Consider the following 18,463-nt stretch of genomic DNA (forward strand, 5'->3'; position numbering starts at 1 on the left):
GAGTTTGTGATCTGTTTCTAACGACTTTGTCGTCGACGAGACTTCAGACACTAATGTCTGGATGATGATAATTTACTACCCTGGGTGGTTCTGGATAGAATTAAATACACCGTTATTTTATTCTTTAATTCACCAGTGGTAGCCACTGTGGCAAAAATGTTATTCACACGGCTTGTGGCAACGGTCAACTAAAGATATTATCCGCTTGTTTCCTTCTTCCATGTATACTGTGTGAACATAGCTGTTATGCTTTAAAAGTTTCCATTTAGCTTCTGTAAGGTCATAAGGTCGTATTGTAGCGTATTCGATAGATATTGTAGCGTATTCGATAGATTTATTGCACTGTCTTTGTAGCATTATCATTTAGGAAGGCTTCATGAAATGATGGGCAACCTTGCTAGATTTTTTACAGGTTCTGAGATTCCAAGCGTGTTAAACCATTGAAACTCAATATATGGTCTGAAAATCATGCATTAATCAGGAACCATATTCTTTTGTTTTCGATAACGCTGTACAACATAATTTGCGAAAACGCTAATGAGAACTTGTTCAGTATATCACATAGCATAAGAAGACTATCTACCCGTACACACACGTGATTGCCTCAATCGACAGAGTCATTAAAAAAATAATGAACATCAGAATTTAAGGACTGAATAAACAGTTATATCTGTACTGAGCAGTATGAATTCATCAAATTCGAAGGTCAAAAACATTCACACTTTCTTGCAACGTGCGTGCGAAGTAAGTTCTATTAGTGCCGAAGTAATCGATAGTCCAATGCCAGAATAATTGAATATTTAAATTCAGAAAGTAATTTCAGTTTCTGGAAGGCAAGGTACCAATTTTAATAGAAGTATTTAATAACCAGTTGCACATTCCAGTAGCAAAACAATCGCCATACGTGTTTTTCTTGATTTCGCAAATAATTTGACAGTTAAACAACGTAAGATCAAGGCTGAAGTGTGAATGCTGAAGTTCTTCTCTGCTAAATTCGTTTTTCAGTGTGAATATGGGCAATGTCGTGAACAACAATATCACCGTTTAACACAAATATAGGATGTTTGGAGGCCAACGTCAGCAGTGCAGTAAGAAATCTTTTGCCGTGTAACTTTCACGTGAAAGAGCAGCAAGTACACGACGGAATAGAATTGCGGTTAATTTGGTGACCTCGAGGTTTATACGAGACACAGAGTGTTGTAATAGATAAATTAGCTCAGAAAACAAACTCTAAGCAGAATTAAATTTTCACTCTGCAGCGGAGTGTGCGCTGATACGAAACTTCCTGGAAGATTGAAAGTGTGTGCCAGACACGGCGTGGGTAGCTCAGATGGTAGAGCACTTGCTCGCCAAAAGCAAAGGTCACAAGTTCGAGTCTCGGTCCGGCACACAGTTTTAACCTGCCAGGAAGTTTCAAACTCTAAGCAAGTAGCTGCAGAACAACTACATACAAACAAAACTAAATGAAATATGAAATCCTTATTCCTAGGCGAGGTCTCTTAACAAAATGGGCACCTTTTTCAGACATGACGTAACTAAGTTTCTGCACCAGCAATGAAAATCCAGAAATGTCAATAATAATAACAAAAATTAGACGTATACAAACTTATTTGCAATTAATGCCCAGTCATTTATATTGAAAAAGAAAACAGATAAAATCGTCAGAGGAAGATATGATGATCAGATGGACACAATCAAAAACCTAATCAGATCCAGTTTTGTCGCACATTTTGCCCAACGCAGCCATTCAGCAAATAGCAATAGTACAACCTGCTGGTGTTTCATCCTTTCTACAAGGTCATAATGCTTGACCTTCTTGTACATATATAAATCTACGAGTATATCAACACAGACACGGCAGTAGATTTTAATACTTGAGTATCAGAAGAAACTGGGAAACGTGCATTTCATACCTTACTTCAACCATTCAAAACGATTAATTCTCTCACACACACGCTCACGTAAACTTCTTAATTACAGAAGCACAAGTAACAGGATAAACGTAAGTGCATTTGTCGAAGCACATGAAGATTTCAAATAAATACTTCAACCATTCAAAACGATTAATTCTCTCACACACACGCTCACGTAAACTTCTTAATTACAGAAGCACAAGTAACAGGATAAACGTAAGTGCATTTGTCGAAGCACATGAAGATTTCAAATAATTACGTCTATAATTTGAAGAGATAGCCTTAAAATCCTTTTTTAAAACGCTTTTTACAAACCTGATGACTGTAAATGTACAGGTATGTGCAGAACGCAAAAATGTCTTGGCCCCTATGTTGGCGATAATATAGTAATTTTTATTGTGATTAACGTTTCACTGTTGTAGAAATGTCTAATAGCTTTACGTGGGTAAATTCTGAGATTTTTTCAATTTAAAATCATGAAAACGCACTGCTTTGCACCGCCGTTGGGATCTGTCCTGCCAAAGAAAGAAAAATAACTGTCATATTTTTTTATATTTATGTTATGTACAAGGCTAATTAATTGCTTTTGGTTTTTGTTATAGTCGGCTGGTAGATTTGATATGTACGCCGACGAGGTAGGGACATTGAGTCTCTGCTCAGTCGCAGGGGCTCATAAACTGTGAGGAAATGCCGGCTAGTACATCTACATCTACATGATTACTCTGCAATTCACATTTATGTGCTTGTCAGAGGGTTCATCGAACCACAATCGTACTATCTCTCTACCATTCCACTACCGAACAGCGCGCGGAAAAAACGAACACCTAAACCTTTCTGTTCGAGCTCTGATTTCTCTTATTTTATTTTAATGATCATTCCTACCTATGTAGGTTGGGCTCAACAAAATATTTTCGCATTCGGAAGAGTAAGTTGATGACTGAAATTTCGTAAATAGATCTCGCCGCGACGAAAAACGTTTTTGCTGTAATGACTTCCATCCCAACTCGCGTATCATATCTCCCACACTCTCTCCCATATTACGTGATAATACAAAACGAGCTGCCCTTTTCTGCACTCTTTCGATGTCCTCCGTCAATCCCACCTGGTAATGATCCCACACCGCGCAGCAATATTCTAACAGAGGACGAAGGAGTGTAGTGTAAGCTGTCTCTTTAGTGGACTTGTTGCATCTTCTAAGTGTCCTGCCAATGAAACGCAACCTTTGGCTCGCCTTCCCCACAATATTATCTGTGTGATCTTTCCAACTGAAGTTGTTCGTAATTTTAACACCCAGGTACTTAGTTGAATTGACAGCCTTGACAATTGTACTATTTATCGAGTAATCGAATTCCAACGGATTTCTTTTGGAACTCATGTGGATCACCTCACACTTTTCGTTATTTAGCGTCAACTGCCACCTGCCACACCATACAGCAATCTTTTCTAAATCGCTTTGCAACTGATACTGGTCTTCGGATGACCTTACTAAACGGTAAATTACTGCATCATCTGCGAACAACCTAAGAGAACTGCTCAGATTGTCACCCAGGTCATTTATACAGCAGAGGCCCCAGGACGCTTCCCTGGGGAACACCTGATATCACTTCAGTTTTACTCCATGATTTGCCGTCTATTACCACGAACTGCGACGTTCCTGACAGGAAATCACGAATCCAGTCGCACAACTGAGACGATACCCCATAGGTCCACAGCTTGATTAGAAGTCGCTTGTGAGGAACGGTGTCAAAAACTTTCCGGAAATCTAGAAATACGGAATCAACTTGAGATCCCCTGTCGATAGCGGCCATTACTTCGTGCAAATAAAGAGCTAGCTGCGTTGCACAAGAACGATGTTTTCTGAAACCATGCTGAATACGTATCAATAGATCGTTCCCTTCGAGGTGATTCATAATGTTTGAATACAGTATATGCTCCAAAACCCTACTGCAAACCGACGTCAATGATATAGGTCTGTAGTTCGATGGATTACTCCTACTACCCTTCTTAAACACTGGTGCGACCTGCGCAATTTTCCAATCTGTAGGTACAGATCTATCGGTGAGCGAGCGGTTGTATGTGATTGCTAAGTAGGGAGCTATTGTATCAGCGTAATCTAAAAGGAACCTAATCGGTATACAATCTGGACCTGAAGACTTGCCCGTATCAAGCGATTTGAGTTGCTTCGCAACCCCTAAGGTATCTACTTCTAAGAAAAGTTTCAAATTCTGGAATATTCCATTCGTCTTCCCTGGTGAAGGAATTTCGGAAAGCTGCATTCAATAACTCCGCTTTAGCGGCACAGTCGTCGGTAACAGTACCGTCGGCACTGCGCAGTGAAGGTATTGACTGCGTCTTGCCGCTTGTGTACTTTACATACGACCAGAATTTCTTCGGATTTTCTACCAAATTTCGAGACAATGTTTCGTTGTGGAACCTATTAAAGGCATCTCGCATTGAAGTCCGTGCCAAATTTCGCGCGTCTGTAAATTTTAGCCAATCTTCGGGATTTCGCGTTCTTCTGAACTTCGCATGCTTTTTCCGTTGCCTCTGCTACAGCGTTCGGACCTGTTTTGTGTACCATGGGGGATCAGTCCATCTCTTACCAATTTATGAGGTATGAATCTCTCAATTCCTGTTGCTACTATATCTTTGAATTTGAGCCACAACTCGTCTACATTTGCATAGTCAGTTCGGAAGGAATGGAGATTGTCTCTTAGGAAGTAGAATGTCCTCGCGGCACAACAGGACGGACGAGGATCGTATCCAAGGAAGTCATTCTGCCAGAGAAGAAGAGACCGTTGCACTTCATAATCTATAGTGTCTCGGTTAACCACGCGAAGAACCGCCTGGTTGCTGATTCACACCCATTTCACGACAGCTGGTGAAAAGTTATTGCCATCTAACTGACAACAACCAACGTGTTAGTATTCCTGCTTCACTGCAGGATTCCCTATAAGTGTTTTAAATGGTTCAAATGGCTCTGAGCACTATGGGACTTAACATCTTAGGTCATCAGTCCCCTAGAACTTAGAACTACTTAAACCTAGCTAACCTAAGGACGTCACACACATCCATGCCCGAGGCAGGATTCGAACCTGCGACCGTAGCAGTCCCGCGGTTCCGGACTGCAGCGCAGCGGTCGGCTATCAGTGTTTTACTTTTCATGACAGTCGAAAGGAAAAGTGCCCGACTTAGGACCAGCCCATCTAGACTGCAGAAAGACAGCAGCTAGGACGGCACCTTCCTAATCAAGAACAACATAAATTCTGTGGTGTCACCGCCAGACACCACACTTGTTAGGTGGTAGCCTTTAAATCGGCCGCGGTCCGTTAGTATACGTCGGACCAGCGTGTCACTACTATCAGTGATTGCAGACCGAGCGCCGCCACACGGCAGGTCTGATCTAGACTCCCTAGCACTCGTCCGAGTTGTACAGCCGACTTTGCTAGCGATGGTTCACTGTCTACATACGCTCTCATTTTCAGAGACGACAGTTTAGCATAGCCTTCAGCTAGGTCATTTGCTACGACCTAGCAAGGCGCCATATTCAGTTACTATTGATATTGCTATTGTGAATCATGTACCGTCAAGAGCGACGTTCATCATTAATGGATTAAAGTTAAGTATCAAACTAATTACGTCCTCTTTCTGAATTATAATTCCAGACCTCACGTCAGTATAGTTCTTCCCTCCTCACGCCAGCCTGCGTGACCTAAAACACGTGCATTTCGGCCTCCATTCGTAACACTGTGTTGGCTCTTATGCCAACACAACAAATTCATTTCCTCCTTCACGTCTTAAAAGAAAGAACAACCACTGCAAGTACATCACGTCTAAATACAAAGAAAAAAGTGAAGAAATTTCCGTAACGTTTTAGGCGCCTGTTCAGTTTACATTCGCTTACCATTAAAATGAAAATGTTCAGTTTTAAAAATGAGCAAATAACGGTAGTTTTAACGCCATGCCTACGCCTTAAGCATGGTGTGTTGTTTATCGCTGCAGTTAGAGGTACAGTTGATTCCTACTCTCACACGACTGTGGTGGACATCAGCAACAGCTGCCGGCTGCTCGCTGAGGCGCTGCCGAGCTGATTACCGCACACAGCTGTGTAGGTGCACGCAGCCTCCTGTGCTTTTTGCGTTTTAGCGACCGCCACAGCTGCAGCCGCACGTCACGGGCACCGCCACTAATACACTTACAGCGCCTCTCCCTAACTCGATTGCCTTTCCGCTTGCTTTCCGCGCCGTTGCCTGTACAACCGGTGGAAGGCAACCAAACAGTGCCTGGCAGCAGCTAAGGGTGGAGCAGCGAACAGGTAACCTTCACTACCAGAAATTGTTCAAACGCACATTTTGTGGGTGGCCTGTGGGCCGCTAGAGCAGTGGAAAACATTTCATTGTGGACTAGGGTTTGGATCCTCGTCAGTATTGGAGACATTGCTCTTTACACGAGTCTCGAACTTTCCAAATAGTGGCGTGTGCAGAACTGTTGAGACCAAAGGGCTCTGTATCACGCTAATATCATTCAAGGACATATGAACTGGTGGCCCCATTGTCGCAGATTTGCTTTTGGAAAACGAAGGGAAGGACATCCGGTTGCTCAAAGATAGAGGGGTCGCTCATTTTATGAGGTCTACAGAACAAGGAGCAAGGGCCTTTAACAAAGGCGTTAATGTGACTTGACGTCCAGTTCGATTGCGCTTGATACAACAAAAAATGTAAGCAATGCCCTCGGCTTGTATTTGTTTCTATAACAAATTATGGACTCTGAGCCGATGCAAGTCAGAATTTATCCTTCCTGCAAAATCCTGAAAGGGTTGCTATGCAACTACCTATTTAGTTCATTCATTCGTTCGCAGTATATTTTATAATTGAGAATGTTGCAATGTGATTTTTAGTGTCCAACTTCTGTGGCAGAACTCCACTGCAGTCATTTATTCTCAAAAATGGCTCAAATGGCTCTGAGCACTATGGGACTTAACTGCTAAGGTCATCAGTCCCCTAGAACTTAGAACTACAGGGCTATTACAAATGATTGAAGCGATTTCATAAATTCACTGTAGCTCCATTCATTGACATATGGATACGACACACTACAAATACGTAGAAAAAAATCATAAAGTTTTGATCGGCTGAAGCCGCACTTCAGGTTTCTGCCGCCAGAGCGCTCGAGAGCGCAGTGAGACAAAATGACGACAGGAGCCGAGAAAGCGTATGTCGTGCTTGAAATGCACTCACATCAGTCAGTCATAACAGTGCAACGACACTTCAGGACGAAGTTCAACAAAGATCCACCAACTGCTAACTCCATTCGGCGATGGTATGCGCAGTTTAAAGCTTCTGGATGCCTCTGTAAGGGGAAATCAACGGGTTGGCCTGCAGTGAGCGAAGAAACGGTTGAACACGTGCGGGCAAGTTTCACGCGTAGCCCGCGGAAGTCGACTGGAGACCGACAGCGCCGACTTCATTTTTCAACAGGATGGTGCTCCACCGCACTTCCATCATGATGTTCGGCATTTTTTAAACAGGAGATTGGAAAACCGATGGATCGGTCGTGGTGGAGATCATGATCAGCAATTCATGTCATGGCCTCCACGCTCTCCCGACTTAACCCCATGCGATTTCTTTCTGTGGGGTTATGTGAAAGATTCAGTGTTTAAACCTCCTCTACCAAGAGACGTGCCAGAACTGCGAGCTCGCATCAACGATGCTTTCGAACTCATTGATGGGGACATGCTGCGCCGAGTGTGGGAGGAACTTGATTATCGGCTTGATGTCTGCCGAATCACTAAAGGGGCACATATCGAACATTTGTGAATGCCTAAAAAAACTTTTTGAGTTTTTGTATGTGTGTGCAAAGCATTGTGGAAATATCTCAAATAATAAAGTTATTGTAGAGCTGTGAAATCTCTTCAATCATTTGTAATAACCCTGTACTTAAACCTAACTAACCTAAGGACATCACACACATCCATGCCCGAGGCAGGATTCGAACCTGAGACCGGAGCAGTCACGCGGCTCCAGACTGTAGCGCCTAGAACCGCTCGGCCACTCCGGCCGGCTCATTTATTCTCCCTTTATTTTGATATTTTCTCAGCAAAAGTTCATAAATAATGGTCATTCCTGAAAAATCAGATTCTTTTGTTACCATCAGTATATCAGTAAGGTTTGTTTATTGTAAGTAAACCTGCTGTATCAACGCTTTACGCCTGCAGTGTCAGAAACAAACATCACATCAGTGCTCCGAAGATGCCTAATATATAGAAGACAATTTTCTGGAAGACAGATGGCCATGCTCCGACCATCCATCAATGGTGATCCAAGCGCCGCTAGAGGCCGCAGACTGCATGGACCTGTTCTTTTACACGACACACAGGATCGGAACTAGACCCGACTGCATCCTAGTGCCGAGTGATATTTAGGGCAGCATTTGAGCCAGACTAGATCAAATCGCATCTATTGAGTTTTACTGAAACAGGCGGCGATTCCGTCGGAGAGCCAACTCTACAACATCACTGCTATTCACGTCTTGCTTTGTGACCCCTGGAGCTGCGAGGTATGAACTTAAGAGTGTTTGTAGCCTCGTCACCGAAGAATATGGGTACTCTGTCGTCTTGTCAGATTTTTTGGACTTGTGCATTTATTCTTGTTTAACTTGCAAATGGCTACATGCTTATTATTACGATGCTTACAGCATGACAGAACCTTTGAATCCATCTGCGCAGGTGTTGATATCATTCCAGCAGACGTAGTTCAACCAGGAACTCTTGATCAAGTGTCTGACAGGCACCTCCACCTCGCCTCCAGAAAATTTGTCCCACCTCTTCGAGATATGCTCCATGGTGAAGGGTTTGCGCTCGGCGCCATCAGCTTTCCAGCCATTCGACAGGTAGGTCGAACTGTGGGCCATTACATCTCACATATGGAGCAGCATTTCCTGGCTCATGTCATCTCAGCTAACTATCAGCAGTGCACTTTTTTTGGGTATATGTAGGCCTGGACATTTATCACCCATTACAACAACTAAACGTGGAAGCGGACCCCAATGCCATTCCATATGACAAGCTGGAGGCCAGCTTACTTGAATACTTCGACTTTCAGGTGCACGTGGTGACAGCCTGCCACAAGTGTTTTAGTGTCATAAACTCCAAGAACAGTCGTAAAGGGAATGGAATGCCAACCTACAGGGCTTGTATCGTGATGGCTGTTTTCAGTGCAGTAACTCCAAGTGCAAGCAATCGTATGCTGCTCTCTTGGTTAGAGATATCCCTCTCTGGAAACTTGTCTTTCCCTCATCGGTGCATCGGAACAGTCCCTTCAGTCATGGGTATCCTATAGGACCCCTCATAAGTATTTGCAACTCAGGTAACACATCGTCCTCAAACCCAATTATGGACACCTGCCCAATCGGACTTACAAAGTTCAGGCAAAGACATAGCAACCTGGCGCCGACTCCAAAAGCTTCCTACCTGCAGTCAGCGTTTTACCAGTTGTCAGTGACACCAGTGTCAGCACTGGCGAGCAATTTGCAGCTCTTGTGAGAGATCTAGATATAGGGTGAAAGTGTGCCAGTCAGCTTTGAAGACGTAAGTGGGTTACACCTACATGACATAGGGGCAGACAACAAGGATGAACTGTACCCAGGCATAGCATATATTCAATCAGTGTTCTCCCACTCTACAAGAAGTATCATTAACTGTCAAAATCCATAACAGACCCTTCTCCTTGCAGATAGATAGGGGATCTGCCATGGCAATTATCAATCGGGAGTCATATTATACTGCCAGGTCCCCACCCTTACAATCCTTTGATGCCCCAATGCGAAGTCACAGCAAGGACCTTATAAAAATTTATGGACAATTCATGGCCCAAGTAGAGTATCGGTTGCACATCACGTCTAGATTTTTGGTGGTGGATGCTCCAAGAACCGTCAAGTTGTTGAGCATAGACCTTTTTAATGCGCTTGTGTTACAAATTCACAACTCCAGTCAATTGCCTGTGTACAAACCCGGACTTCAAAGACCAAGAAGATGTGTCTCGCTCTCTACGGATGTGTGTCGCTAGCTGTCCTTACTTAGCCGCAGAGGTAGCGGGCCTAGGCGCTCCCCAGACCTGCGCGCATTCCGCAGCCTTCACGGCTCGCCGCCTGGCAGTCGGCTAGCTTCCCTGTGAGGTTCACTGGCCTCGTTAGCAGCTACCGCCTCTCAGGTGGGAAATGCAAGTTGTGCCGAGGTTAAATAGGCTGCACTCTCACCTGGTGCAAACTTGTTGCGATAGCCCAATTATAAACTGCTCGTGCTTCTACGCCTCTATTATTTATACTAGTCTCACGCTGACAGGGAATACTTGTCCATCAGTTTTCACACACTAAGCTAGTGGAACTGAAGAGTCGTGTCATAATGCACTAGAGCATATTTCTGAAACTGCGTTCCGTGGAACACTGCGTTTTTATGTAGATCGATCAAGGGTTCCGAGAAACTCACATGTCTTGTTTCATAAAATTCCAGAAAGTAACCTGAATAAAAGCAATAAAAATTAACGCCCGTACGGAATTAAAAAAGAATTCACTTCCGCTTAGTAATCTGGTAACAGGTACGAAAGCGACAGCGACAGTGAATATGGCTGCATTATCAGTGACCAAATGATAACCTTGCAGACTGTAAACTGAATAAAGCGGAACGACTACACAAGGTTTGATTTTTATCAGACCATTCAAACCACCACCGATGTCCGTCTCTCAGTGTACCTGCATCCACAGCAGTCCATATCACTCATCACTCGGTTGTCTATTATAAGTCGAAAATTGTAATAGTTGTTGGAGTGTGTAGAATAGAAACTACAGAAAATATTAAGAGTTTCTGAGACAGAAAGAAAAATGTACATGCGTCACGTTTGGTTGATCATCAATAGATTGAAGATAGGTTACAAAGGCAGGACTAAAAGACAATCTTAAGTCGCTATACTACACACATTTTCCAAAAATAACGTAAGGCAGTTGGTGGGACAGCTCGTCCGCTAGGGGAACTTTTACGATTTACTGGCGACGAAATTTTCGGTTGAGTGAATGTAAAGACAGAACATAGTGAACACAAAGCTACTGTAGCATCGTTGATGTCAATTTAAAGTTAAGAAAAGTAGAAAAATAGTTCTGCTTAACAACTGCAGTAGCAACATCATGGTAAACTACCTGAGTGGTCCGCAGCAAGCATTCAGCTCTGCGAAGGAGAATATGCAAGATCTCTGTCAGAAATTGAGAAGTAATTTAACTAATGTGCTAGATAATTTGGTGCCATGAAAGGTAGTGAGAGATGGGAAGGAACCACCTTGGTTCAGTACCAAAGTTAGAAAGTAATACAAAAGCAAAGAGACAGCTTCGTTACAGTTAAAAGGAAGCTGAAATCTTGTTGATGAACAAAGGCTGAACCAAACCGACAAACAGGAGGACACCTGTGCGAGAAGCGTTCAATAAATTCCAAAGTAGCATCTCACTTGTTGGGTTCAAAAACATTAACGTACAAACTTTTGATCCTACGTAAAATCAATCAGTGGAACAAAGTTGGCTGTCGAAATGCTCGCTGGCCATTAAGACACCGAAATCAAAGTTATAAAATTTTGTTTACTGACATTGCTTCACCGAAGATCTCAGCGCATTTTCTACATCGATCGTCGCAAGGATGCGAAAATGCTAGATAAACAATAAACAAGAGTGTATCCAGTATCAACCAGAGTAAATTTAAAGCTGGTGGCTGTGGTAGTGGACGGAAATAGACGCTACCTTGACAGGATGTCAAGGATGTGAGATGTCTGGCATTGCATTGCGATGCTACAGTTAGCGTGATGTGACCGCTTTAGTCAGGCACCACGTGTGAGCGAGAGGTGCATAAGTCTGATACGCAGCGTATAGTCAACAAGTTTCTCGCGAAAGATAGCATGAAAACTGCTGAAATTTTTAGGCTTCTCCGTGTGTAGTTTTCGAAAAACATTCTTTGGAAGATCCCAGTGTATGTGTGCTAGCGTAAGCTGTCGCCAGCACACCTGGCGGCAAAGAGGTTGCGAGAAGATCGATAGTAGGGGCAAGCAACGCGCCTATCAGGAGAGAGGCCAAAAACAGACTCGCAGGCAACGTGCCGCCAACGGCCGCTCGACCGCCAGTATTTAGATCACCGCCGTGAACCGGAGGGCCCAGCCAGCCATCCAGTGAGTCAACGAGTCGAGTCATCAGTCGCAGCCCAGTGGGAGTTGCAGTCGCAGTTAGCTCAGCCTCTAGCTCAGAGTCAGTCAGTACCTAACGACCAGAGCAGTGTACATACCGGGACTTGTACTTCACCAGCAATGAGGGTTACGTGGACTATCACGGAAGAGCTTGTACCGCAGCACATGGTAGCTTAAGTTTAGTAGTACCCTGTTAATATATGGCTGCTCTTGTGTTATAGAGAGAGGATACCGGCCACCACACAACGTTCGCTCCTTGCTTCCCTGGTACAAGCCTACAGTGACGACAAGACGGCACAAAAGTATGAATGGCATAAAACATTTGTGGAAGGACAGGTAGCTATGGAAAACGTACCCCACCAAGACGACCACGAACAAACATCACACCAGACAACATTCGTGCCGTAGAGGGCCTTATTGCAGAAGATCGGCACATAAACCTTTTCGAAATTGCTTCGGCGTAGGAATAAGTTGTGGAAGTGGCCAAGCCATCGTCAGTGATAATGGTTGTTTTACACGACAATGCAAGGTCGCACTGTGCTGCTTTAATGAGGGAAATCCTTTGGACAAATCCGGCACATTCTCCTCAGAATTCCGATTCAGCACTCTGCAGTACCACATGTTTGGACCGCTGAAAGAAGATTTTGCAAGACACCGGTTTCAAGACAACGCAGCGGTAGAAAAGTTCGTACGAAAGTGACTGCGCACACATCCCCCTTCTTTCTCCGAGGACGGCATCAAAAAGCTGCCAGTTGGATGGGATACATGTATAGCAAAATCAAAAGAATATGTAGAGAAATGGTTCAAATGGCTCTAAGCACTATGGGACTTAACATCTGAGGCCATCAGTCCCATAGACTTAGAACTACTTGAACCTAACTAACCTAAGAACATCACACACATCCGTGCCCGAGGCAGGATTGGAACTTGCGACCGTAGCAGCAGCGCGGTTCCGGACTGAAGCGCCTAGAATCGCTCGGCCACAGCGGCTGGCGTAGAGAAATGAAGTCGGTGTATTTTTGCTATGTTTGATTGAATAAAGTGTAAGAAGCAATTCAGGTTCATGTTTAATCTCCTCTCATAAGTGAATAAGGAATTGAAAATACCTGCTGAATCGATCCAAAAGACGAAAACGCAGATGACCTGTTGAGGTGCCCGTTAGATTATATACTGAATTAGATTATATATTGAATATACAGTGATACGACCATCTATTTCAGCCACAGTTTACCGTATGTAGCTGAACAACGGAGTGTGCCACAAGTCTGGAAAAGGTGCAGAATTGTTCCACCCTTTAAGAAAGCTCACAAGACAAGTGTGGAGAACCGTTGACATAACTCACTGATGCGTATTTCTTGCAGAATTAGTGAACATAAATTGTGGTCGCTTGTGCTGATTTTTCTGGAGACAGTGCAAAACCTAAGTAGGAATAAACGTTGTTTCTGCAAGCACAAATTGCCTGAAACCCAGCCTCCTTTGTGCTTTAGTGAGATCCAGAAGGCAGTAAGTGGCTGATCCAAGGCTCCTGGTGCGTTTCGTGACGCCCAGAAAGCTTTCGATGCTATTCCGCATCGCCAGCCAGCAAACAAAATGCGTGTACACAGAATATTGGAACAGATAAGCGATTCCACTGCAGACTTTCTTACGAACAGCACTCATTGCATCGTTCTCATTGGAGAAACATCCTCCGAAGCGAAGGCAGAGACTGGCATACCTGAACGTTGTGTGATCTGCCAAATACTTCATGTTCTCTACGTGGCACAACAACCGCAGCAGCAGCTTACTCGCACAGAACCGTACTCCTAGGCACTCCCAGTCATGTACACTTATCAGGTAAATTCCCGCGTGTTCGTCGCTGACTGACTGTCGATTTATGGTTGTAGCTCATTAACAGTGCATTTTCCTCAAATGGTTTTTCGGAAACTTTTGCTCTATTCGGCCGCGCCTACGCTTATCTGATCTTACTATAAGGCTGTCTTCCTGCACTCTGTTCTGACACGACTGGGGCAGGTCACTTTACGATCCTTTATCAGTTCAGTTACAATTATTTCATAAATAACGGCGGACAGTACAAACTGTTGTGTGTTGATTGAAAAGTTCTCACGTAAGGAGGAGGATTTGGGGACAATCCGTGTTTACTTCCTAGTTGCGGTAGAAATGCTTTACTCTAGCCTTGGGTGACAGTCTTGGGAGGTTCCCAGATCCTGTCCACCATACCCTGAAGTAGCAGTTTCCAGGCGTTAATTCCTTACGCGCGGTGCAAGGATGCCTTAGCCTCGAGTGCCCTTCTGAGATGTGGCAAGTATGTATTCAGCATGAGTATCAACAAGAATCCCGTCTTTCTCATTTCCCTCGAAATGAAAAAAAAATTTCACGATCTCAACAGAATTTCTGTCTGGCCAGTCCTATGTATTGACTCTCCTGCTGGACATTCTGTGTGCTATGCCAGTCAGTAGGAAAACACTGCTCGCACTCCGTACCAACATAACAAACTGTTTATGCGTATTTGGACGCCATTCCAGGGACAAGGCTGCATCATTTCTTCTATATTTCTGCTTCGAAGCACTTTCGTCACGCTGGCTACAAGCATGATGTCCCCCCCCCCCCCCTCCAAAAGAGTCTGGGTGGATAACAGGAAAGTGAGAATCCTGAGTAAGCACTTCCTGGCTGTCGTCCTGTGTTGACTGTGCAGTCTGAAGATGCAAGTGTCGCTTTTGCTAACATCATGAGATGTTAACTGCGTATTTCAGAGTCCTCTCTCTAAGCAGCTCGCATTTAACTAGTCCTTTGTGGATCTTGGATGCAGAGTTTATTGAGTTGTTTTCTTTTGTTAATTTGAAAATGCGAGTTGCACAGATGAGGACTCTGATTCTGTTCGTCTTTCAGTCCTCCTAATGGTATTAAAGCCCACCAGTACTTCACGATAGTTTTCTGTGTTTTTGTTTTCCAATAATCAAATTGCAATAAGATTCTATGTTTTCTAATCTGAAAACATGTTTGGTAATTGTAAAATCAACTTTAGTTTATGAATCCTACTTCCTACAACTACTCCCATGATTAGGCGACGCTTATTTAACAAATATAATCAGGAATAGTCTTAAGTTACTGCAATTTTGTCAAATAGAGAGATAGTTGGAGATCGTGGCTGTTATATGAAACATATTTTTGATGGTGTACAGCAACCAGCCATAAATTGGTTTAGGTTACTTTATTCAAATAGGACCGTTACCGGTTTGGAATTTACACAGTTCACCATCAGACGGCTTTTATTCTTTCGTCAAAACAAATGATATATTGGTTTACTGGTGAGCTGCCCTAGGATAAACAATAATTCACAATTAAAAATGTGTAACAAACACGGCTGCGCTACAGATTTGTGATAGGCTGCAACGTACGTGAAATATGCATCTGGCGCATTTGTTTTTCCAGTTTTCTTCCAACGAATTATATTCGCAAAGAGCATCGCATCTCACCATCACGTACGTCGATTTGCAAAATAAAACACTTTCGTTTGGTCACAAAACGAATTTCCAATGTACCCCATGTTCTGATTCATAACACAGGCAAAAAAGAAATTCTAAATGTAAAATCATTTTTTAGTTTAACACAACAGTAATTTACGCTTTCTTTCAAAACAAAAATTGACATAACTTTGTATCACTGTATCACAGCATCATGACACTCATGTACTTTGTGAACTCTGTATTTGAATTCATATGTTGTGAATCAAAACATGTGGTGCAAATTGGAAACTCGTTTTGTGGTCAAACTAAAGTCTTTCATAATGCAAACCAACGTATGTGATGGTGAAAATACGAATACCTTCGGGAATACAGTGTACTGCATTGGAAGAAAACTGCAAAAACAAATGCTCTAGCTGGACATTGACGTATGTTGCTTCTAACACAAATCTGTAGTTCAACCACCTTTATTACACGTTTGTAATTGTGAATTATTGTTTATCCTAGCGCAACTCACAAGTAAAGCAATTTATCATTTGTTTTGACGAAAACCTGAAAGCCGTCTGGTGATGAACTGCGTAAATTCGAAACCCGTAACGGCACTTACCTAAAATCAGTTTGTCGCTAGTTGCTGTACGCCATCAACAATTTAAACTCTAAGTTGTTTTCTTCCAATGTGATGGTATTCCCATTGTGCGAAGCGACAAGTTACGAGTGGAATGTTGCATAATATACAAAGCTGTTAATTGTGGTAACAATTTGGCATTGCTCGCACGTATTATTTCTAAGATCAATCCAGTTACCAATGCAGATTGGTTTCAGAATATGTAAGTGACTTGGCGGATGAAGTGCGTAGCCTCATGAGCTTTCACAGACGCAGTTTTTCAAAATCACACCAATAATATGAGCCACGGGAGAGTCTTGCTTCATGTACATTGTGTACAGATCGGAACGCATTTCAGTCATTAGCGATTGTGTTTTTTTGGGACTGATCGGACAAAGAGAGAAAAAAATGCGGCAATAAAGGCTTAGTTACGTTTCCACCAGTTCTAGACATTTAAGGCAGCTGAAATACTAACGAACATACGTGTGAAGTCTCACAATTTTCCAACTTTTTGTTATTGTGTCTGTGGACAGGGAAAAAAATACTGACGGATGATATGATGGTTTGATAGGGCGATACGTAGTGCTCCGACGTGGAATATAAAATGTGCTAGATATAAGTTACCATATGTTTACATGGACACATCAATAGTGAAAAAGTTATTAACGGTATTGCAAATAAATCTACAGTAAAATACAGTAAATTTAGTGCTTAGAGGTAGGGGAAACAACGACGATTATATTTCTGGCATGTTTTTCTCCTTGTTGTTCTCGCAAAAAAAACTGATATTGGAAGGTTGCTAATTTGTGAAGGCGTCGCGTCGGTCGTCGTATCTGGTTATGTTCTTAATTAACGGAATTATCGCGCTTCTGCACTACTTAGGAAAAAGAACTGACCGACTTTTCTTCCTAACTGCTCGTATCTTGCAGCACAGTGATGCCAATCGGATAAATGAAACTCACGCATACACAATTACGTGGCAATGTTGCTAGCCATAATATACTAAGATACGTAGTTCGTTCGAAAAATATATTTGCTGCAATGTTACTTGCGAAGAATATGCTTGTTAACTAAAACGAGGAAAGCAAGGGAATTCTTCAAAATGATTTCTCTTGTTGTTTGTTTACTAATGAAAAATTATACAAGTTTCTGTGCCCCCCGCCCCCCGCTCCCTTCCCCTTCCCTTTTGGAACTCTGTACGTTTTCAGCGTTTACGTATGAAGAATGCATGTTATATCCCTGATACCACGAAGTTACGACTGCTTAAGTTCCGTAAGAAAATATAAAAATAAAACAAATTCTTATTGTTTCTCAATTCTACAGACATTTTTGTTTCATTTTCAGGTTGGTTTCTCAGGCGTTACCCCCGCACAGAGTTCAGGAACAGCGGTCCATCTAAAGGTACTGTACATTGCATGATATATAAAGAAGGGAAACTAGAGAAAACGCTGTCCATTGTGATATAATGACATAACATTTTAGTTAAGCAGCAGTATCGGAAAGGATGTCCAGTTAGTAAATTAAATAAACTGTGCGTGAAGGTTAACCAACAGCAGCTGGTATAGTAACTTGTATCACAATTACACTTTTTTTGCACAGATATAGGATGTATATTCGTGCGTACAACGGAAATAATGACCCTTTATACCTGCTACAACCGGATCTGTAGGCAATAACTCACACTCCAAAGCAAATAAATCCGTACAGGAAATCGCTGTTAAAGGTGCAGAGACCGGTTCCGTACAAGTTGAAGTGCAGGTCGCGTCGTATGTAGTATTCGCTTTCCCGTCGGTCTAAATTACCTGAGGTTTTTGTTTCTGGTGATTAATCGCAGGAGCATATCGCCTGGACTGACGACTTTTATTCAGGCCTTTCCGGAAATGGACTCGTAATCTAGAAATGTATTGATGCACTGCGCTGAAGTTATTAAGGCTGAACGAATCTGAGACAGCTATGTTAGGTTGACTGTTATTTCCTACGGTCTCTCTCTCTCTCTCTCTCTCTCTCTCTCTCTCTCTCACACACACACACACACACACACACACACACACACACACACACACACACACACATTCATTCACTCTTTCTACTCGCCGCGTGAACCGAAAAGTTGGTGCAGCGATTTTTCGCAACTAGTCCAACGATGATCTGCAGCTCGCTAAGTGTAGTGCGCATTCTCCAAAATTATGCATCAGGTGAATTAAATAATCATTATTTAGGAAATACTCGAGGAATACCCAAAAGTGAAACTGAAGCAGCTGATACAGTGGTAAG

General features: G+C 42.9%; 1 long non-coding RNA gene across 1 annotated transcript in view; it reads left to right on the forward strand.

Annotated features, from left to right (window-relative positions):
* Positions 1–17,591, forward strand: part of LOC126176965 (uncharacterized) — a 525,001-nt gene extending 507,410 nt beyond the window's left edge. Inside the window, exon 4 of the long non-coding RNA XR_007535718.1 lies at positions 17,534–17,591. This is a non-coding gene — a long non-coding RNA (uncharacterized LOC126176965). The remainder of the gene's footprint in view (positions 1–17,533) is intronic.
* The last annotated feature ends 872 nt before the right edge of the window (positions 17,592–18,463 follow it).

The sequence above is a fragment of the Schistocerca cancellata genome, chromosome 3, assembly GCF_023864275.1.
Source record: "Schistocerca cancellata isolate TAMUIC-IGC-003103 chromosome 3, iqSchCanc2.1, whole genome shotgun sequence".
Taxonomy (NCBI): domain Eukaryota; kingdom Metazoa; phylum Arthropoda; class Insecta; order Orthoptera; family Acrididae; genus Schistocerca; species Schistocerca cancellata.